Source organism: Arvicola amphibius, chromosome 12 (assembly GCF_903992535.2).
Source record: "Arvicola amphibius chromosome 12, mArvAmp1.2, whole genome shotgun sequence".
NCBI classification, from domain to species: domain Eukaryota; kingdom Metazoa; phylum Chordata; class Mammalia; order Rodentia; family Cricetidae; genus Arvicola; species Arvicola amphibius.
Genome location: NC_052058.2, coordinates 127,089,860 through 127,114,042, shown reverse-complemented (window position 1 = coordinate 127,114,042; position 24,183 = coordinate 127,089,860). Strand labels below are relative to the sequence as shown.

At 42.6% G+C, this 24,183-nt stretch overlaps 1 protein-coding gene across 1 annotated transcript in view; it reads left to right on the top strand.

Moving 5' to 3' along the window:
- Positions 1–24,183, top strand: part of Nell1 (neural EGFL like 1) — an 834,960-nt gene that overhangs the window by 400,778 nt on the left and 409,999 nt on the right.

Below are 24,183 nucleotides of genomic sequence, written 5' to 3'. Positions count from 1 at the left end.
GTACAGTTATTTTAATTTCTCTACCTGTTAGGTGTGTATTCCTGAGACTTGTTTTTGTAGCTCTAGGCTCAACCAATTATTTCTGGTACTATAAATAAGTAATTTCTCACCTTTTATTGACAAATGCACAAAGGTAGTGGGAGTCTTAGAGATTTTTTTACTCTAAACAAACAAAAATGGCTTTGAGAAGCAGAAAGGGACTGAAATTCCTTTTGCATCTGAAGTAGTCCCAAGTGTTTTTATAAAACAAATCTTTGGATGTTCACAGACAAGAATTGGAAGGAGATGGAGAAAGGGGTGGGGAGCTTCACTAGTCAAGGAGGAGTGTTTGAACTAAATTGTACTTCCTGGAAAGGAAAGACCTTGCTTCCTGACATGTGGCTCAAGACCTGCGGGGATAGCCCAACAGGGACCCTGTGAGAAATGCAAACTCAAAGGATCTTCTCAGAATTATGGGGCCACATTTCGTCGGTTAACAAGGCTCTTGGGTTGCATGTAGGCACTTTGACCTATGAAAAGCTGTGTCATAGGAAGCAGAGACCCTGGAGATGTAATTTACGTATAACAACATTCACCCATAATAATATTTTTCATTCTTTCTAGATAACTCTGATGTACAACAGAACCTAAGGATCTGTAGTAGAGTGGTGGTTGACTATCGTACATTCCTGGTCAGAGATAAGTGAGGCAGTGATATAGAAGGAATGTAAGACTTCTGAGACTGAAAAGTGGGGATGGAATGATTGATTTTGCAAGGGAGAGCGAAGTCATTCAGGTCTTGTATTGTGTTGGAATCATTTGATGACCTATATCAGGAAAGTTACACTGGAGGTTTCCCTTAACTCTTCCTCGTGTGGGGTTCCTTTCCATGCAGAGATTAGGGGGATTCCATTGCCCATAAGGTGTCTAGTCACTGTTCAGTCAATCAAATTCCACAGGAGCAACAGCAGGCATAGTGTTCTACTTTTATCTCTGTTGCTGTAATCAGATACTGAACAAAAGCAACTTAGGGGAGAAAAGGATTTATTTGGTTTAAACGTGTAGGTCACAGCCCTACATTAGAGCAAGTCCATGCAGAAACCAAAGTAAGAGCTTGACACAGAAGTCATGGAGGAACACTGACTACAGGCTCTCTCACAGGCTCCTGCTTAGCCAGTGTTCTTAAACAGTCCAGGACCACCTGCCTAGGGAATGGTGCCACCCACGGTGGGCTGGACTCTCCTACATCAATTAACAGTCTTCTCACTCACATGCCCAAAGGATGGTGTGTAAGCAAGTCATCTGTGGTGACCTTAGGCTGTGTCACGTTGACAACTAAAACTAAAACTAGGACACTTACTATATCCCAGAATTCCAGAGCACTTGACCCTAGTAGTTTCGTCCATGTAATGAAAGAAGCCCTCCTTTTGTGATCTACCCTTTGGTTTTACAGGATTCTTCCAAATACCTTTGCATATCTCACCTACAAGAATTATAGGGCAATCAGAACACATTGCACATGTATAAGATATGTAACAACTCTTTGAATTTTCTTCATCTATATATTCCCATTCCTGCTTTCGCTTGAATTTCGTGAAGAAGAGAAGGGAGCTTTCTGTTTGAGGAAACTCCAAGTGGCCCTCTTTCCTGTGAGTCATTGGTGAGGTTGTTTCATGTGTGGACTGAGAAGGATGCCCTTTTCTATCTGTGTTCTCCTCTTTACCAGTGAGCTTTGGGGTGCCGAGTTCTGAAGCAATGCCAACGTGGAGAATTGGAAGACAAGGCTAGTCACACCTGAGTTATGACCTGGCAGAGTCACTGGTTAATGTCTCTCTTAAGTTCTTTGTGATTCTGGGGGGCATTTTAAGAGCCCACACACAACTGAATGTTTGAGCTATAAACTAAGGCCGACTGAAAAGTTTCCCAGCTCTGTTACTGACTCTGGTGCTCATGGGTGGGTTGAAAGACACAGCTGTGGAGACGACCTCTTCGTTTGTATGCGTTGATAACAGAGAACAGGAGAAGAGCAGCCTCTAACCGCTCCCATCCTCAGTGCCCAGCATGGAACAAAGTCTGTGCCAGCTAGCTATGAGATGGCCTTTGTAAGACATAGCAGCTATGCTCTGAGGGGTGTGTCCGGTTTTACCCTCGGCAGCCTTGTACTGGCCTTGTTTTCCCCAACCAGAGACTGGAGCTGCACCAAGCATGGACAGGCAGGGCCTGTAGTGATTTCACCTATAGGGAATTAGTCAAGCACTTATGGGGATCGTGGGCTGGGAGCAGAATATGTGTAAGGAATGAGGACTTTTATTTTACAAGGTGGATGTCACACAAGGACTCCAGTTTTTCTCAGTTTCTGAGCATAAAAAATAATTTATAGAATCAGAAACCAGGAAGGGAAAGTAAGAGAATCTGATTTGGCAAACTAATATGATGATTTTTCATGGAAACTGGTTTAAGCTTCCTTCATGTGGACCTGTCTTCCTATTTTAGACCTGGAAAATGGCAGGAAAGACCAGAACCCATGAGAACCAGTCTTCCGTGACCTATGATCCTGTGATCACTAGTTCAGAATCATTCTCTGCTCACTTCTCTTGTGAGTATGGAGAATGATACAAGCTAGCAAATATTATGATAAAGATTTAGAAAACAGAAACATCCACTCATCTGTAGATCAAAGACCACAGTAACCTTATCAGTCTTACAGGGAAATACATCCTGTAGTCTTTTCCCCAAAGGCAAAAATTTTAAATTCAACAGAATTCCATAGAGGAGTAATACAATTGAAAATAAAGTATAACCATGTAGAAAAAAATACCGGGCATGTAGCAGAGTTTCCTTCTGTAAAACAGGGCATTAACAGCTAAAAGAAAAGTCACACTGTGATTTGATGGAGGAGATTATTTGGATTTAAAGGAAGGCCAATTCAAATTGTTCCTTGTGTCTGATGTTCAGCCAAATCTAAAGACTGGAAATACAGACAGGGAAGAGGCTCTTCAAACATGAGTCCAGGAGCAGTAGAGTCTTTATTTAAAAGAAAACACACTCAGAAATGAATAATGAAACTGGTCCTCTCAGAATGAAACTGAAATCATTGTTGTATGTAAATAAGCGGTGAAAGCAGAATATATTAAAAAGAAAATGTTCCATAGAAAATGGAGGTAGGAAGATGCAGTGAAGTCATGCTGAATCTCGTGATCTCAATGGAGAGTGGGAACATGTAATACATTGGCTTTCAGATCTCACATTAGTCAGTGATTACTCTGTCTGTCTGTAGTCATCATCTGTCTAATATATTCCTCATCTACCACTTCTCTCTATTCTGTTTCTCTGTTCTATGTATCTAGCTATCTCTCTTGTCTATAATTTAACTATCTTAATATCTGTCTATCATCTATATATCTATCTATGTATCTATCATTATCTATCTATCTATCTATCTATCTATCATCTATCTATCTATCTATCATCTATCTATCATCTATCTATCTATCATCCATGAACCTATACACATAACTGAGTGATACTGATGATTACTTTCCTCTGGTAGCACACAGAGTGTCTTCCAACACCATGGACACTAGTGAGTAGGGGTGCAGCTTTTAGTTGTGCATAAGTTCAATTTCTCCATTTTCAATGACATAATTGTTATTTTCAGCAATAGGGTTCTGATCTCCATCAGATTCTGAGGAGCAACCTACAGCCTTGACAATAGCCTATGATCTTTGTGGGCATCTATAGAACCCCTTTGTCCAGTGACTCAACAAGCTTTAATCCATTCCTGGCACTGGAGGTTTTGCTTTGTGGCATAAAATGTCTAGGTGGGCCATTATATTAGCTATTATATATTGACTCCGTGTCAGTTCCTTTAATAGATAGATAGATAGATAGATAGATAGATAGATAGATAGATGATAGATAGATAGATAGATAGATAGATAGATAGATAGATAGATATTAGAAGTCTTCTGCAGTGGTAGCTTCTATCAGTATCATCTATCTATCATCTATCAATATCATCTATCCATCACTCATCTACTGTATATTTGCCTTGTATTCATCTGTGACATATCTATCTATTATTACATACCTGCTTACATTATGTAGCATGTGCATATGGGGAGGGTAAATAGATGGATTCTGGCTTTGAACATCCTATAGGTAAGTATTTATGGAATTAAATGTTGTCCATTCAGTTCACCATATCAGAGAAAATAAACCACTATCATATTTCTGTGGTTTTGAGCTGGTTCTCATATAGTCTAGCCTAGGTTAAAACTCTCCCTGTAGCTCAGGTTGGTTATGAACTTCTGCCTCTTTTCCCTCAGCTTTCTAAGTGATAAGATTCTAGGCATGTTCTACTATAACTGGCTCACAATCTTCCTAAAAATTAACTGATAAAAACTTGTCAAGGTAGTTTAAAATATAGAAAGGCAAATATGAGATAAAGGTGATTGACTATCTGCTATAAATTAAACTTTAATCATTTAACTTCCTTTTATAAGATTCAACTCCGCACTTCTAATAAAATGTTCAAGCACATAGTTCAAGGTATAACAAAAGCAACCAAACAAAAAGTTCCAGAATTAATTATGGATCTAGCAAGCAAATCAGAAACAATGCTGAGAAGGTACTATTAATAACTATTAAAAACAAAATCATAAGCCAAAAGCATATGAAGAAATGAGAGTAGTCACTTAATATTGATGAAAGATAAAATGTATAATGAAGACATCAAAGATACAAATCTAGGTTCACTACTAAAACATAAAACCAAAACAGACCTTTACACAAGCAAGCCAATCAGTGGAAACATAATTCTAGCTACAGATTTTAATGTACCATTTTCAGATCCTAACAAATAAAACAGAAGATAAATAACTTAAGGATTAAGCAATTCATAAAGCTGAGTTAATAATTGTGTCTTAATGGTCTACATTACAGAAAATATTTCTGTCTTTCAACTGTACATGGAATATTACTGACAATGATTGCAGAAAACATCATTTAAAAACTTTCAACCTGGACTTATTCAGGCTTTGCTTTTGGACATCTGGCACAATAGAACCCAGAATAATGACAGAGATTTCACCTCAGAAATGCATATTAAAATTGGCCTTATAAACAATTCTAGCATACACGTGCATGTGCATGTGTGAACATGCACACATTTACTCAGACATTGGCCAGGCCAGATATTTGGTGTCTTCTATCCCTGTTTACCTTATTGCCTTGCCCCAGGGTCTTTCACTGAGTCAGAAACTCACCTTTTCCTGTATGCTGCTTGCATTGCTAGCTTCCACAGTTTGCCTGTCTCACCCCTCCAATGCTGGGGTTTCAAGCCCTATAAGCCATGCCTAGCTTTTCCCTGGAGATTTGAACTCAGATCTTCATGCTTGCAGAGCGAGTACTCCTACTATCGAGCCATCTCCCCAACTCCAATAATTAGTAGTTTTTTAAAAGAAATAAAGCAAAGCTAATTAGTAATTTAGAATTCCCAGAATAAGTCAGAATAAACCAAGCACTCTGAAGAGAGAAGGTGATGTGGCCACAACAGTATTCTGAAGGAATCCATGCCTGGGGTATTTTGGTTATGCTGGAAGGTGATTAGTGCTTTGTAAAGGATATTGACAATAGACAAGGAAATCTGAAGGGTACAGTTCGTTAACAGTTGCTAATGGATATGAGTGCCCAGCAGAAGGAAGACAATAGAGTTTGATGATGGTGGGGTAGATGGCACTTTCTGAAGATGATTTCTGCGTAGAGCAGAAAGGTGACTGAACCTGGGCATACTTCCTTCCTAGTTGTTACTGTAATCTAACAAGGCCATGGTCGGAGTGGTGGCGGTGATAGAAAACCTTTTTTATAATTACAGCAGCAAACAGGAAGGGGTCCTAGGAGTTTATAAAAATCTAGAAACCATGGTAAATTCCCCCAGATACTCAGGAAACTGAATTAGGATGGTGGTGAGTTTGAGGCCAGTTGGAGCTACTTAGCAAGTTCCTATGTGAAAATTAAACAAAAGGAAATAAAATGTCAATGGCTTTATATTTAAAAAAAGAAGAAGAAGAAATTATCAAACACTGTAAAAAAATGTATATCACACTGCAAAAAAAAAAACCTCATTTTTTTCCCCTGAGGAATTACTGGCCAGAATGACACCTGCCCCTTGCCTATCCTCAATCCTAGAGGTTCTCCTTAGGCCTTCTCCTGTTTCATAAGATTGCCTTTGAGTTACTTGGTATGGTGATGTATTAAATTACCCATATATATACATGACTAGAAATACCAGCTGTTGCTAAGTTCTTCTTTTCCTCTATGTGTGTTGGGTGTGCATCTGTGAGAACACACGTGGAATTTGTCTGTGAGAGCATGCATGGAAAGCTTTTGTCTTGTCACAGATCTGTCTTGCCTTCTGCGTCTCGATGGCTGGGTAATACTTTAACCCAGACCAACACTGCTGAATCTTGGGGCGGGGATTTCTGTGTTTGCTTCTATAGGAATGTTCCATTGAATATTTTTGTACTTATATTCCCTTTGTGAACATGGCTCATGTCCGTGATTAAAGGAAACACCCTTAAAAGGAAATTGTTCTATCCTAATGCTATAACTGCATAAGAATGTATTATTAGTGACTAATAATCCATTGCAATGCTGTATATGCCCTTTCTTGTGCCATTACCAGCCATGTGCTTCTTCACTGGTCAGTCTGTGCCAGCCTGGTGATACTACACACACATGTGTACAAGCTCAATGTAGCAACAATGTGGAGGGAAAATGGCATCTTCTTGCCTTGACCTGTTCCTGTTTGACTGTGTTTTCCTATGTCTAAAAGCCAATTCAGTTTCTTTTCCCATGAAATATATTTTTCATTTATACTCATTTTTCTGTTTATGTTTGCCATTTCCCCTGTTGGTTTATATGAACCTTTTCCACTTTATTGTAGCCAAAAGGCTATGAAGCTATTAAACATTTTATGTATAAAGAAATTTAATCATTTCTATCCCACATGAATCACCTAGTCATTTCTTTCTATGTATTTTTTTGCTTTGTTGTTTTTTTTCCCCAGAGTGTTTGGTACTTTTGCTGTTGTTACTCTAGCCTCCATATGATTAGTAACTAAAATCACAGCCAATTGGGCAGAAGCCCAGAGTGTATGTTCTTAATCATTGCATAAAGATGCCTTTTATAGTATGGGCACTTAGCATATTCATCTTGCCTTGAGAAAGCTAAATGTCCCTTGTGGAATCTACTTTTGCATTAGTTTTATCCAGGTGAAAGCCGTGCCCCACCCTCCATGGATTTCATACCCCAGAGTGGTAAAGTCTCTTTGTTTTCCAGCTTCAGCGTAGGACCGTTGTTTGCTCTTCTTTCGAAGTCTCTGTCATCGCTGGTGTCCACACTCCGAGTATGCAGCCTTCTTCCTACTCTTCGGGTCTTTGTCTCACGCTTCTCCTCAGTTACATGATTCCAGCTCACGCTCTTTATGCAAGTTGCTGTTATTATTCCCCATTTCTACACCTGCTAGGTTGACCCTCCTCAGAGTGCCAATATTTCAGTCTGGTCAACTGGCGCTCTCCACTTGCCCACAGCTGTTCAAACACATGTTCTCACGGTTGACATATTCTCATTGCAATGCCTTATCTGGCAATGGCTAAACCTTTCATTATCACAAATGAAAACAGGGTTTGAAATCTTAAAGGTAATATTTAGGCACAAAAATATTATCTTTTCTTTTTCCTAGCTCACCTACTCTCAATGGAAAAATACTTTGTTATAGCATAATTGGTTGATTCCATCTTTTCCCCCTGGTTTTATGTCATCTCTTTTCTCGCCTCTGATTTTGGTACAAGCTAAATCACACAACCTGTCATTATACATTTTGGGAAAACATCATCATTATCCTGGCTCCTTCCCTCCATGTTATACATTCCGATTTTGGATGGACTCAGTTTGTCCCTGAGGAATTGACCTTACCAGAGAGAGTCAGGTGGTCAGTTGAGTAAAAATGCAGTTGGATCGGTGGTCACCTAGAAATCCACATGCAAACTCCAGTTATGTTAGCATTCCCTGGTAATCCTGCTGCATCCTCACCCACTTCAAACTTAGTCTCCTCTCCTTCTGATCTTATTCTCACCCTCGACTGACCTTGCGACCTTGCTTTGTCACTGAGCAGAAAGGAACTCAGAGGAGAACTCTCCCATCATCTCATGGACCACTCATGCACCCATTCCAGCTCCCGATGACTCCTCCTTCCTTTTGCAGCAACTGACTCTTGTAGCATCAAAGCCAGCCCTTACCTGTGCTTTGCATTCTGCTCCCTAAGGCTTTTTAGTGACCTGTGACTTTTGGTTGTCTTCTTTGTATTTATTTTACCATCCCTCTGGAGTTATTGCCATCAGGATCCTATCTTTGCTTTTCATCCTACATACTATTTTTTTATGGTCCATGTCCCCCACTGCTCCATCCACATAGTTTCTCATCCAGTTTCTAAGAATGGGCTGTGCAGGGGCTTCCGAAGCTCTGTTCATATCTACTCTAACCCATCACAATGTCATTGGCAGCCCTTCCATTCAAGTCTGATTTACAGGACACAGGTCTCTGTCATGACGGTAATCTCAGGAGCAGCTGACCACTGCTCATCGCGCCCCACCCCACCCCTTGGGATCACCCTTCTCTGTGCATCCGTGGTAACAGACTGTCTTGTCTCCCTCCCCATTTCTCCATCACCCTTTCTTTTGTTCCTTTGCATGCTCCTCTTCTGTGCAGACTAAAACCTGTGCTCTCCAGATCTTGCATCATTTCTTTGCTCCTTTGCCCCCTTTTTTAGAAGTGTCCTAAAATTAGTGTCTCTAGTCCTTATCTTTCCTGTAAACTCTGTGTTTTGATCCAAATGCCCAAATGCTCTCAAGTCATACATCATAAGATGTGTCTTAGACTACACTTTCCACTCAAAGCCTGCTTCCCTCTGTGTGTTCATTGCCACTGCTTTTGTGGAATAAGCATAGCCCGCTCTCTTGTTCCTTGCTGCCTCTTTCTTGTACACTCTGAGATCATCAGTTTTCTCTCTACTCCTTTTTGAATCAATCACTTCTCTTTCAGTCTTCGGGCACACAGTCTGTTCTTGAGCCGTGGATCATTGCCCCTGGGGCTTTCAACATCCATATTTCCCCACTGGCAGCCAGTTAGAATGTGACTGTAGAAAGTAGTTTGCTGTTTTCAGAAACACAAATCGCCATCAACTGCAGCTTAAAAGCTGAGGTCAAGGATTTATCTTTCTTGGAGGGCACAATCTTGAGTTCTAAATGCGTATGCTCAAAGTTATAAGTCAGCTGGCTTCTTGCCAGTCCTGAAGTTTATATTTGAGAAATTTTCCGATGTATCAGATGATGTCAGCCTAAGATGTTGTCACTAACCCAAGAAGGACACTTCCAAGGCTGGTATGAGCCTCAGTTTGGCTTTTACTGGGAATGAGTATGGGCCTTTCTGTTAAATGGAATATTTCTAATGTAAGATACTGTTAAAAATTGATGTTATAGCAAATCAAAGTTTATGCCATTTTGCCCAAACAAAACCAGTTTATATGTAAAAAATAAAGAGATCTGTGTTGTTGTATATGATACATACTATACCTATGTGCATTAGATGCTATATGTAAAATATAATATAATATAGTATAATATAATATAGTATAATACAATATAAAGGCAAAGTCCCAGGGACTTAGTGTGTTATGCAGCTCTCCATCCTGCTGTAGCCCCAGGAAGGTGACCATCACTCTTTGTTCCATCAGGCAAAGTGTGTCTAGCTTTCTTGGAAGATGTATCTCAAATCCATCCCCTTTTCCCATGTTCAGGCTTCTGTGTTCTCTTTTACGCGCAATGAAATAGCTTCTGCTCCATCTTGTACTTCTCTGCCCCTGTACAGTCTTACCCTACACCTCACCTAACAGCTTAAGTTGTTCTTTGTAGCAAAATACAGTTTATTTCCTCTGACCACTGTGGGAGGTGATCATATTGCTTCAATTATTCTTTTAATCATCTTATAACCTACACACCACTGTCACTCATAGAGGGGTTCAATAATTTAATCAAGGTCACACAGGCAGAAAGTGGGGGAGTTCCTGATCTAAGCCTGAGCTGCTTTTCATTAGAACCTACACTCCAAACACACAGCCATGTTCTCCCCAGAGGGTACCATTTTCCTCATCCCGGCAACCTGAACTCTTGTAACTCAATATTTCATCTGTATTGCCTCTGGGGACCTTGAGAATTACAGTTGACTTCCTTACAATGGCGATCATTTGTTTTTCTGGCACTCAACATCAAAGGGAGCCTTGTTTTAAATAGTGGAATTAGGGCCAGCTCATTGGGGCTTCATCCTGAATTCCTAGGGGCTCTACTCAGGTGGATGGGATTTTCAACACGCTATTTTGTGATACCCTTGAGATGGACTCAGTGTGGCATTTTTTTTCCTTCTCCAGGAGTCCAGATTAATTTAGAAAAGTACCGTGGTAATTCCGGGGAAATAACATATTTACATACCTTTTCTGCAGCTGACTCCAGAGAACTCGCTGGTCTCTCTTCAGCTAATCATAGTAATCAGAGATGCAGAAGGAGACTGCTCATTCTTCGCAATTTTCCCACGAAGGTCTGCATGAAAACAAACACTTTCCATTCTTTCTTTCCAGACCACCCTCTCGAGGCCCTTAGAATCGAGTTTGTTACAGTTCCAGTCCATCACGCTCATGGTTTAAATGTTATTGTCTTCCCACTGCCTGCCCAGGGAAAGCCAGACCTGGTGTTTGCAATCAGACATTCTGTGATGCTGTTCGACGTGACTCTCCCTCCTTTTTTTCTGTTGATCACTTTATGTGTGTCAGGATCTCAGCAATGAACTGTGGAACTCTCCCAAAGCAACCTCACACTTTCTTGTCCAGTGTCTTTTTTCTCTTGAAAGTAAAATGGTTCATCCTTCTAAAATGTCCACTTAATAATATTTGAAAGCAGACTGTGTAACTTAGTTGGTACAGTGCCTGTGTGGCATGCTCAAAGCCCTAGCTATGATTCCCACACCCCATAAACAAAGCACGGTGGTATACTCCTGTAGTCAGGCAGGAGATCAGAAATTCAAGGTCACCCTGAACCCCATAGCTAATTGGAGGCCCGTTTGTTGAGACCCTGTCTCAAAAAATATCATTTAAGGTAGAAAATCAAATATCACAATACTAGGTAGGTGCTAGCTTTGTCTGACTATGCGACACTCTTTGTTTGGCACTCTTTGTCTGACTGTGTGACACTTTGTCTGACTATGCGACACTCTTTGTCTGAGTGTGTGATACTCTTTGTCTGAGTGTGCGACACTCTTTGTCTGACTGTGTGACATTCTTTGACCGTGCAACACTCTTTGTCTGGCTGTGCGACACTCTTTGCTGACTGTGTGACATTCTTTGTCTGACTGTGTGCCGCTCTTTTTATTATAGCTTGGTTTTCAGTAGCAGAGTGCCTAGAAAGTCTAAGGAGCAGATGGAGTCTTCAGTGGCCGTTGTGGTTTAGAAGATGATAATGAAGAGCACAGGGGCTGAGGTGATTGGCTAGAGACCCAGGTTTGGAGGCCACCAACCAATGGGAGTAGCCTTCGGCCAGCTCCCAGGGAGAGAGAAGCGAAAGCAATGATCCCATGGTAAATTACATCACTGTGAGTTGCTCTGGAGGGTTGAAGCTGAAGCTGCTGCTTTGTCCTTTTGGTAGCAGTGTCAGGAGTGTGTGGTGCATACACCATCCCTTCGAGTGCCCCCTGTCAGTAATCATGGGTAGTGACAGGATTCAGGGCCTGTCATAGGGAGAGTGGAATACCTCTTCTAGGACGTGCCATTTAGACTGTAGACACTGCACTCTGAGCGCTTGCCTCCAGAGGGACAGGAGTGTGCTGACGACATTTATATTATTTATCCATCATACAGCTTGAGTCCTGTTCGACCTTACTGTCTACAGTGTAGTATAAATTAGCTTATATCACACTGTTTTATAATTACCTCGCCAGAAGTATGACGACACAGCCTGTGTTAAAAAGTATTATATAAAGTAAACATTATTACCATTTTTATGATTCTCTTTCATTTAAAAATATACAAAGAGCTTTAAAATTAGGAATGGCATAGAATACTGGGACAATAGTACAGGCTGTGTTTGCATAACTCCGGTGGCTGCCAGGGAGCCATGCGATGAGCTGTCTCTCTCACTGGAACCTTTGTGGATTTGTATTGCTATGGAAATTTCCAGGCAGATGACATTAAAGCATCTTGAGGAAAAAATGCTGTGTTCTTCATTTTCTTCCTTCTCTTTGTTCTGCTGGCAATGAGTGGGACGGTGTCGTGACCTTCACCTGAACTCTGGGGTCCTGACTCCGCAGGTGCCAAAGTCAGAATAGAGGTCGTTACTCATCTCTCACCTATATATTCTAGTGCTTCTGGCTATATTGTTAGTATAAAAGAAACAAAAATGCCATTCAGCCAATCACCTTCTTCTCTAATAATGCACAACTGCAACGATACCTATTGAGTGTGGCTGTTGAGAGGTAAGGCAAGATAATGAATACGTTATAAACAGAGTTATCCTGTCGCTGATGGCTTCTGGGATGCTTAATTGCCTTATTCTCAAATCAAATTAGATCCACATTGAGTAGGTCATAGTCAGGTCTGCAGATGACGAGCAAGGGCTTCTCTGTTACTGATGGGAGCAGTGTTTTCCTGAGACAGCTCTGCCCATTTCTGGGGATACAGACACAGTGATTATTGCCATTGCTTTTTATGAGGTGGTAGTTTGTAAACAGAGGAAATTGTGCATTGCCCAGTGGCTTTGCTGTCTGAAGACACATCCATGATGCATCCGTGTTTTTATCTGCAACCCCCTTCACCGCTCTATAGTCGTGAAAGCACAAAGGAAGGACAGAAGTATAGACTTACAGAAGGTGATGGTACCTCGACGTCCCTGCCGTGAGGGGCCAGGACCTAGAACTCTCAGCTCAAAGAAACTTCTGCTCCACCAACCTGTTTTAGTCAGAGTATTTTATCAGAGAAACAGAAGTGAAACTAAAATAACTACCTAGTGTTGAGTCTTAGTAGCTACTTTGAACTAGAAATAACACCCCAGGCTCGGGTGTTTGTACTCTTGCTTTCCAGGTGGTGGCGCTGTTTGGGAAGGTTGTGGTACTTTCAGAAGGTGGAGCATCACTAAAGGAATTCAGTCTTTGGAGGTTGGGCCTTCAGGCACTTTTAAAATCTGCCCCCCTTTTTGATTCTTTTTCTGCTTCCTGAGTTCAGGCCCAAAGGAATATTTTAAATGAGAACGGCGTGCCCTGATTTATTATTTTTCTTCTTTGTTTGTGTTGCATAGGTCAGGCTCCTGCGGTGAGGGTAGAAATAGAGAGACAAAATTTGAAGCAAGAGCACTGTGAAGTGTGTTGTTTATATGTTGAAACCTATTTCCTAATTTTTGAAGTACAACAATCACTTAGTAAACATCTGTAAGATAAAAAAAATATATCGATTGACTCCAAAACCCTCGCAAGTTCTGTGGATTTGTAAACACCTTGTTCACCATTCTTTGTGACTAATGGCTGTGAGTGTTATAACTCAATACCTGGAAGAGCCTAGTGCTTCTATTCTAATGCTAGTCTATGCCATATTCCTGAAATCACTGCAGTGATTTGAATCATCAGGCATGCTGACTTTAAACACTTTTACTTTCTATCTGGACACCCAGGCTGTTTTTGAATAGGAATTCCTTTTCTTATCCTAGAAAGGCTGGTGTTTTCTTCTGTCTGAACACTGTCTCTGAGTGAGGAGGGGTGGAACTGGAAGGCTTCTCAGGTTGTGATTGCAGCAGGTGAAGCGTGCAGTTTGAGCTGAGTGAGACTTGAATTTTCCCTCATAGGGGGCAGTCCTTACCCCACTGCTGCCTTTGGATAGGTTCAATCTGCATTCCGGGTGCACATGGGAAATTCTCACCCCATCATAATAACTCATGAACCCTTTTTCAGTCTTTGGACTAAATTTAGTATTCTTCTCAAGTGGGAAGCTCCCTTCTAGAAGTGGAGAGAAAAAGTCTTGAGTAGAGGAGAAAAAAGAACAAGTAGCAAGAAGGCTGCTGATCCTTCATGCTGTATTCCTATCTGGGTTTTGTTTTGTTTAGATGATTAGATGGTGGTGGTGGTGATGATGGTGGTAGTGGTGATGATGGTGGTGGTGGTGATGATGGTGGTGGTGGTGATGGTGGTGGTGATGATGGTGGTGGTGGTGATGATGATGGTGGTGGTGATGATGGTGGTGGTGGTGATGGTGGTGGTGATGGTGATGGTGGTGGTGATGATGGTGGTGGTGATGGTGGTGGTGATGGTGGTGGTGGTGGTGATGGTGGTTGATGGTGGTGGTGGTGATGGTGGTGATGGTGGTGGTGGTGATGGTGGTCGTGGTGATGGTGGTGATGGTGGTGATGATGGTGGTGGTTGGTGGTGGTGATGGTGGTGGTGATGGTGGTGGTGGTGGTGGTGATGGTGGTGGTGATGGTGGTCGTGGTGATGGTGGTCGTGGTGATGATGGTGGTCGTGGTGATGAAGATTTGTATAGGGTCTCACTATACAGCCAAGGCTGGAATTGAGCTCACAGCAATCTTCCTTCCTCAACTACTTCCTGAGGGCTTAGGCTAAAGGCATATGCCACCAGACTTACTCAGAATTCTTTATAATGGATTTGTGTATGTGTCTGTGTAGATGCATGTGCAGGTTACTGTGTAACTTATGGAGGCAGAGGTTGACACCCAGTAGCTTCCTTAATCACTCTCTACCTTAGATACTGAGGTAGGTTCTTTCAGTGAACCCGGGGAATACTGATTTGGCTAGTTTAGCTAGCTAGTTTACGTGGGGGACCCTACCTCGCTGCCTCGTGAATGCTGGGCCCACAGGCAAACGGCCACATCTGCCTGATGCTTACCAAGGTTCCAGGTGTCCAAACTCCTGTCCACAAGATCACACAGCCAGCCAGCGTTTTACCCACGGAGCCATTTTCAGCCCCTGGAATTGCTTTTAACTAAAAATTAAGCTTGACTTTGAGGACAATAGAATGGAAATGCTCTCATAAATATCATAGCCAAGAGCAAAACAATTAGAATTAACATTTTTATTAAGCTTCCTCTGAGGAACAAAGTGGAAAGAGAAAATCATGTTCACATTCTGAGACTTAAATAAATAAATAAACAAACAAACAAATAAGTCAAACACCTTTTCCCTTTAGTCACGTTAGGTGACGCCTAAGGGATTTAGTGCCTGTGTGATCGGGAAGAAAAAAATGAGACTATTTCAGGCAGCACTGTGTTATAAATTATAGGGGATTGCTGAAATTCATGGAAAGATTCTATTTTAATCTCCATTTTTTCATTATCATACTGACAAATATTATCATTGTGTGTGGATAGACAATAATTCTTTGAAAGCCAAGAACTTCTCTGTCTTGCCCTAATATTATTTATGAATGTTTCAAACTTGATGTTCCGCTGTGATACTGTTTGGACGTGAAGGTACTTTAAATAACAGTCAGCTTGAACACAGCGGGGTGAAGGGACCTAGTCCAGGTACACTGCCTTCCATCACATCAAGGATCAGCAAGGTATAGTGGTTTTGCCATGACTGGTTTGTAAAGAAAGCTTTATTAGAACACAGCCCTACTCATTCGTGTATTGTTTGTGCCTGTTTTCATGCTTCGGTGTTAGTACGATTCTATAACTGTGATGGAAACATGCTTTATGAAGGCTATGCACTGTCCAACTCATTTCTGAGTGTGTGTTCGTGTGTGTTCATGTATGTGCAGGTCCACATACGGACGCGAGCATGCAGAGATGAAAGGATAACCTCAGGTGCTTTCCATGGTTTTGTTTTAAGTCAGGGTCTCTCACTGGTCTGGAAATTACCAAGCAGGCTGGGATGGCTTGGCCCCCTGACCCCAGGGACCCACCTGTCACTACCTCGCTAGCTCTGGGGTTACAAGTAAGTGCCATCACCTCTGGCTCTTTTCTTTTTTCGTGTGGATTCTTGAGATCCAACTTAAGGCCTCACACTGTCAAGGCAAGTACTTAGCTAGCTGAGCTGTCTGTCTGCCCGCCCTTTCTCTAGTCCTTTACAGACCAGGTGTGCCAACCTCTGCTACAGATGGAGGTTTTACAATTTGACCTCTGGTTCCAAATGCATAATTTGTAATGAGCTTCTGCGGTGACTGCTTGCTTCCCGTGAGTCCTGTTTGCCCCCCCCTCCTTCCCTCCCCATCCCTCCTCATGTGTGTGTATGTGTATCATTGAATATGTCATAGCTCCAATAAAGTATACTGTTCTAGGTTTTATATGCTTGATGATATGTTTACTGATGAGCTTTGCCATACTCCAAGGGAGGTAGCTTTGAATTCTGGTTTTCCATAGATAAATAACACTAGCTAGAGGAAAAACAATCATAATCAAGAATCAATCAATCTAATGGTGAGGTCGTACCTCTCTAGATCTGTGTAAAGCTATATTCTTTCTAATTAATTTGACAGTTATTCAGCAAGGTAGCACATAAGGAAACTGAGTCTTGGAGCAATTATTTGCTTGAAGCAATGTGTTCTAGTGGGTAAATCTGGGCTTAAACCTGAATTTGACACCAATGTCCACAGACGTCCCTTCTTCAACCATCTGGTATCTTCCCAAGTAAGCTGCAATAAGTCAGACAAATTCCACAGATTTGTAGCGAGAGCAACCAGTCATTTTCCCCTCTGCTCACACCCTCTCGCTGCATGTGGAGGTCAAGTAAATGCAATTTTTTTTCCTCTAGGTGTAAAGCAAGAACACGAGTTTCTTACCCGACTGCTATTCATATCTCATGTCTAATTTTTAAAAAGTGTATCTTTGGGACGGTGATGGAGGTCAGTGTTCACACTTCTTGGGAGATTTGAGACATTTTTTTTAAAAGTAGAGACACCCTCCTGTCAGAATTCTATCAGCCTGTGATTTTTCAAAGAGGTACCGAGTCCTTCAAAATGCCACAGCTAAAGGTTGTTGGGGGCACAGGGATTTCGAGATCAATTATATGAGTAGCCTGCTACGATTTATCATTGGAAGATAACATCTGTGTGAATTTAAGAAGAGGCTAGTCAATATCACGGCACAGAGATAGGACATGGCCACTGTAAGAGTATTAGAGATTAAAAAGGGAGGAGTAAGCCTTCCACTTCCACCCCTCCACGCATGAGGAATGGGAGGTGGATGGAAATGCCAGGAATGCTTGCTATTTTAACTTAATTGTCCAGGGTAAAACAACGAGAAGGCAAGAATTATCCATTTTGAGATTTAATGCTCTCGTGTTCACCCTGGGCCAGTAGCAAAGTCAAGCATAATGAATTACAGGAGTAAAATATGTAGTAGCCAAGCGGAAATCAGCTTAATTGCATTCACGTGTCTCTTTTCCTTCTTATCCTCAAGATGAGTTAAAGCTATCTCAAAAATGAACCAAAGTGCCAAGGATTTTGAAATTCATCTGAAGTCGGAACAGTAGTAAGTGAGTTTATCAATTAGAATAGAAGTGGGTGTGGACTCATTTCTCCTCTATTGAAGTGTTTCCTTCCCCATTCAGTGGCTTCTTACAGGTACAAGATGTGTGGCAACCATGAAAACAACCCAGAGGAAGTGTGCTTACTTATAATGCTAATTATATAAATGTGGTAAGCAAAGCCAGGCCTGGAACAAACCTAAGAAAGCGTTACCAATTCCAGGCGAGAGGATCCGCTTGCCATCACTTTTGGTTTTGTGAGCTTCAAAGTATCAAATTGGTTACAGCTAGGAGTGGAGGAGGAAGGCAGTCTCTAGTTACCCAGCATTTTAAGGTGGAGTCTTGGAGCCAGGGTCTTCTAGAGTGTCTTTGGAATATGCCGGTCCTCCAGGGACTGCAACCAAGCAGAGAGTTGGGGAGGCTTCACAAGAGGGAGTCCTATCTCGTGGCAGAATCCCACCCCTCCTGTAGTAGGCCACCTTCTTGAACAGGGGTAGAACAAGATGGTTCTGGATTGTGGTCACAGTTTCTCCGTTGCCTCTGGTTTGGAATAGGGCTGCTACAGCAGAATGGCTTCTTCAGTGTCTGTGTTCCTCCTGGGGTGTGGTGGGGGAGGCAGGGCTTTTCACAAATCATTGTCTGTCTGTCGAGAAGCCCACTCCCTCCATCTGGACACTGACTTCAGTTTCCATTTGAACACTTCCTATTGTTCGAGGTGTAGGGAGACACAAACAATAGCAAACTCACAAAGAAGAAAGATGGCTGAAAAACAAATGCATGTTAAATGGCCCAGAAACCTTGTCCTCTGCTGGGTTTATAAAAGCTAGTTCATCTTCTCCGTATTCGGTGGCATCCTTTGTGGTGGTTAGTGACATGAATGTGGGGTAGAAGGGAGGTGGGGGAAAAGAACAGGGGGAGAAGAGGGAGAGGAAACTGGTTGGTACATAAAATAAAATAAAGAAAAAAATCACATAGTCTTCCTGGAAAATGAACACACAATAATAATCTAATAAAAGCAAAATTAGAGCAAAAAACAAAACCAAAAAAACAATGTGGACTAAGTTGGGAAGTTAGGTGGGTTAGGGATGGTACAGGAGCAGGAGTGAAAAGTGGAGATTAGGGACACCTGGGAATATGGCTCAGTGCATAAGTGTGAGCTTCTAATGCTGGCCACAGGCTTTGCACTTGGCTCGTGTTGGTAGAGCCTCCTTGGTACCTTCCTGGACAGTGTCTCATTGTTTTCTCCTGTGAAATGGGCTGGTAACAGGAGTAGCATGAGAACTGTGAATGACTGATGCCCACTGAACGCCTGGAAGAGTGTCCGAAACACACCTGTTTTTTTGATTTCTCAGTGGTATCGCCTCCTAGGAAGAAGGGCAAATTAAAGACTCTGTGGGCACTGAGCACATTTGGGAAAACTGATTCTCAAAAGCACTCAGTGAGAGTATTTTTACAAAGTAGCATTTTGTCTGTGTGTGTAGGAGATGGGAGAAGGAGAGTGGGAGGGAGGGAGGGAGGAAAGGAAGATGCATCATTGCCTATCAGCCCATGTCAGGGATTTCTTCTGCAGTAACAGGTTTAAAACTGACTCCTAACTGGCTGGTGTTCTAATAACGAGGGACTGTTGGATGCTGAGGCATAAATGGGGCATCCATATAAGCCTTCTCCCAGCCCCAGGAAGCACTAATGGAAGAAGAGCCAGACAGAATAGACTAGCGAGACAGAAGGTTGATGTGTTAGGGAATGCTGCCTTCCGCGAATGACATGGCTGTTGCACTCTTGGTTATGTGCATGTTTTATGCATGACCCTGGCACTGACTTTAGAGATGTGCACCAACCACTCTGCTTGGCTTTGATGTGTGTGGAGGGATCTGAACTCAGATCCCTGTACTTCCATAGTAAGTGCATTATCCAGTGAGCCATCTCCTTAGCCCCTATTGGACTGTTTACTAAAAGACCCCCTCTCCCCAGCTGCCAAACAAACATGCCACAGAATTCCCCATCTCTTGAATGCCTTTGTGGACACAGCTGTTAGCAGGGGCAGCTTTGCCTTCAACACTTGATGCCCTTTGGAACCCAGAGGCAGCTCAGCTACTTAAAAGTCAGCTTTGCTCTATGTCAAATAATTCTTCCCTCATGGATCACCCTTTCTCCTCAGAAGTCACAGCCATCGGCTGACAGCACCTGCCATCCCAGCTAATTGTCACCAGTGACAGATCTCTTGGCCCTCTCCCGCATTCACTAAGGCCTTTGGTACCCCCATGGCTTGGGCTTCATCTTCACAAAAATCTGTGCTATTATCGCGAGCAAGAGTTCAGCCACAAGGTCTTTCCCCTTTGGCCTAATGTCATCTTCGTGTCAGTTCTACTTCCTGTGCTCTTGACCTTCTGTCCCTTGACTGTGATCCTTAAAATCACAGCCTCCGGCAGGTCGATCTCCAGACAGAATCTTCCAGCTCCAGACTCTTACACATGTTCCTTCTGTGCACATCACTGCGAGTGATGTCTTCCTGCATCTGTATGCGCTTTGATTGTGGTCCCTGGTGCCCTCCTGAGAGCCAGACTCAGTTCTGCATTCAGTGGGTGATTTCAGGTCCCTGGTGCCCTCCTGAGAGCCAGACTCAGTTCTGCGTTCAGTGGGTTATTTCAGGTCCCTGGTTGCCCTCCTGAGAGTCAGACTCAGCTCAGCATCCAGTGGGTGATTTTAGAATCGTCAGTGATCCCTGGGCTCACCACACCTTAACAATTCTAGGCTAGTCCATGCTTTCTGTCACAGATATCCAAGAATGAAGAGGTCATAAATTGTTCCTCTCAGCAACTGTACACCTCTCATTCCTATTTATTAATTCAAATAATTTATCAACTTCTTCCCAAAATTAATGGATGCCCTTAGATACCTTATATAAATGATTTGAAATGTGAGGGAAAATAAATTTAAATGAGAGACAGGCAGAAAGAGGGAGATAGAGAAAGACCTAATAGTCATTTACTATTGAATGTTTTGCTAACATAGTTACTAAGAGTGAAAGCTGGAAGGGGAAATGGGCCCATCTTCATGTCAAATGCATGTTTGCTGTCCTAGCCAGGTCCTTGCATGGTGTCCAAGGTCTGACTGCTCATGTTCCTGATGTTCTTCCTTGCAGCCAACGAAGCCTCCCTTCCAAAGGGAGCTTATGCTGGTAGCTCTGATGTAGAAATCCTTTCTCCAGTGGGTTCCCCTTTTTACGTTTCACCCTCTCCTTCATCTGCCCATCCTTCATGCCAGCTTTCAGGAAGCATGCCCTGTCGCCAGTGCACAGTGTCACCTTCCAGTTTTTCTTGGCCTATTTCCTTCAGAGTGCCTTCAGCCTGCCACTGTCCTCTGTCTACATTTCTCTTGCTATATCTAGGAGGAGGCATGGCCATGCCTGCCCTTCTCCACTCCTCCCAGCTGGCTTCATTCTTGACCAGCTGAGCTCCCAAGGGCAAGGTGAGCCCATGGTAAAAACCCCCAGGTGACCCTAACCTGTGCCGCTAACATAGAGTAAGGCTTGGAAAGACCATTGGGAATTTTAATGGGGCTTCTCAGAAGGGCCTGTTCGCTCTGCCTGAAACAGTCTACACTAAAGCAGGCTTCGTCGGCCACGAGCCTGTGAGGAGGACAGGGAATCCCTGGACCTCTGCAGCATTTTCTACCTCTAGCCTTTTCCCAGTGAACCCCAGAGAATAGCATTTGAAAATATGCAATCTCTCAATTATCCCTACTCCCATCTCCCATTTTGTGAAGGGGTTGTCTTCTAGTCCACTAGCCACTCTCAGAGCTCTGCACTCGATCACAGCGTACATCTAAATTCGAGAACCCAGCATCATTTCAGCCCCCAGAAAATGCTCTTAAATGGCATTGTGGCATCTTAGATTTTTTTTGGCCTAAATTGTTTCATTTACCTGTGGCGAAAGAACAATCCATTTTTATTATCAGACTTTTATTTATTCAAGACTCTTTTCTTATTTCTATATTCTTACATAAGGTTCAAAAGACTTAAATTCTGAAGTTATTGTTTTTAAACTTCAGAACTTTAATTTTTAAATAATATTTAGGGGAAAGACATTGAAAGACACCCCCCCTCTCTCTCATACACACATGCGCACACACAGTCATAGGCACACACACAAGTGCACACATATAAGTACATGCTAGCATGTCACCTCAGCAATAGCAGCCCAGGCAGGGAGAGCAAAGCCATTTTCTGAGCAGGGTGCAGTAGCCCTGCTGTTACTGATGGGAGCAGCAGAGGTGAGGAGGGAAGGGGCGCAAAAAAATCTTGTCTGGTGAAAGATGTGTCCAGCTCCATGGCAGAGTGAAGGTGGCACTGTGGAGGGAATGACCACCCGTGAGTGGACACTGGTTTCTGCTTAGGTCCCCAAAGCTGACTAATGGGAGAAACCTGATGGTCTGTCCAAAATGGCCCCTGAATCAAAGATTGAGAAGCTTCAAAGAACTTGAGGATTCTTGTTGGTGTCCAAGACTAGCTCACAGAACCTGCGTAGTGGCGGATCCCTCAGATGGGCAAGTCCAGGTTCAGAAGCCCTAAGTGGTGTTCTCAAGGTGACACTAATGGGCGGCTTGGCAGGGATGTGGGCCGAGATCCACCGCAGCTTGTTCTTCTGTGTAGTGCGGCTGAGACTACTGTGTCTTCATGTTCAAACAGCTGTAGTCCTACACAATTCATATGCGATTCAATTACCTATTTAAAGAGGATAAATTGATAAAAATCAACCACTTTTGTCTATGTATGAGATAGGGTTTTATTATGGATCCCCAGCTGGCCTGATATGGACTCTATGAGCCAGATCATCTTGAGGGTCATGAGAGTTCTCCTTCCTTGGTCTCCCGAGTTCTAGAGTTATGGGCATGCATCCTTATACGTGGTCCAATTTGGACATCTTAACTCTTCAGTTCATCAGCTCCAACTATAGCAACCATCACCACTCTCTGGTTCAAAACCTTTTCAGTATTCTGAACAGAAACTCTGACCAGATAAGCCCTGGCTTCTCAGTCTTCCCACTTCCAGCCCCGAAGGTCCCCCTAAGCCCTCATCCTCTGCAGTTTCTCCAGCCTCAGACGCCCTCCATTTCCTGGAATCTCCCATCACCAGGGATCCTCTAGCCTTGGGATGACTAAGGCTTTGGGGTCCCCGAGCATCTGGTATTCCCTGTCTCCTAGTAGCTCCCCACCTATGGGACCTCTCTTTTCCTAGAATTCTGCAGTCTCTTGGGGGATGAAACAAGAAACGACTACAGGAAACAGAGTAAGTAGGGCCTGAATGTGTCTACCGAAGTAGCAGGAATGGGAGCAGGGCCGCAGGCCAGGGTGTTTGAGGATGGGAGCAGGGCTGTCCTTCCTCACTCCTTTCACGCTGTGTAACCTTATCAGGCTGCTTATTCTTTCTTCTACTCTCACTCTTCCTTAGTAGACTTGAGGTGTTAAAGGGAATCTACCAGTGGGTTATTATGACGAGAGCAGTAATTCTTACACAGGACCATCCTAATTATAAAATGCCGTATGAATGTTGGCCATTGTTACTTTAGAGTTCTTCCATTGAATGCAGTTCAAGTAGAGGCATAAGATTTTTCTCCCATTTCCCGGTTTTTGGATAAGGTAGTGTATCATACCTTTGGATTGTATTTTCCGAAGAAATTTGGTTATGTTCCAGTGCCTTCTCTTTCTTCTCTAGTCTATTTATTTTTGCATTTGCTTAGCAATAAATGGGGATCTGGACCTAATGGTGTTTGCAGATCAGCTTGAACACTTCCGTTTTCTTATTTCAGTTAGATGTATAAGAATTTGGAATTAGGAGTGTTGTTGGATACTTGTTTTATGTAAGGTACCACCCTCTCTGCCCCGACCATGGGAAAGCAAGGAGGAAATTGTCTGTATCTTGATTGTGCTGATGGTCTTCCATCACACAGGGGTGGGAAAGGGGCGTTACTTCCTCACCTGGGTTGTGTCTGTCACCTTCAGTCCACAGAAATGGAATTTGGAACCAGGAATTTGGTCACTTACTAATTTGACACCACTGTGAGTCAGAGCTAAACCCCTGTCACCAAATCATTTATTTACCTTTAGTTTTTCTTCATTTATCTTTGTTTCTGTGTGGTGTACTCTTGTGTGTATTTACACCATGTGCATGTAGAATGAGAGGAGGCAGAAGAGGGGCAGCAGATCTCCAGAGCTCAAGTGAAAGTCAGTTTAAGCCCAATATGGGTTCTGTGGAGAAAACCTGTGTCCTCTGCAAGAGCCACCTGTGCTTCTAATAACCAGGCACATTTCTCCAGCCCCGGATTATTTCTTTCTAAAATAAATAAATAATAAATAAAGTCGGGCACTTTATTTTGGAAGCATAATGAAAATGGTAAATAAATAATTTGATTGCATGGATACAAGAAAATGCTGTTTACTAAAACCACAGCGCATGAGCAGAGAAACTAAGGTAGTTCTCAGAGGGTTAGGGAATGGTAGGTGTTGTAGGTTCAAATTCTCGGTTGTTACCAACCATCTGGTTTACCTCTCGGGCCCCTATAAACTAAAAGATGCTCATAGTATTTCCGTGCTGCAATGGACCCGAAATGAATCAGTGTATGAGAGCGCTATGCCTAC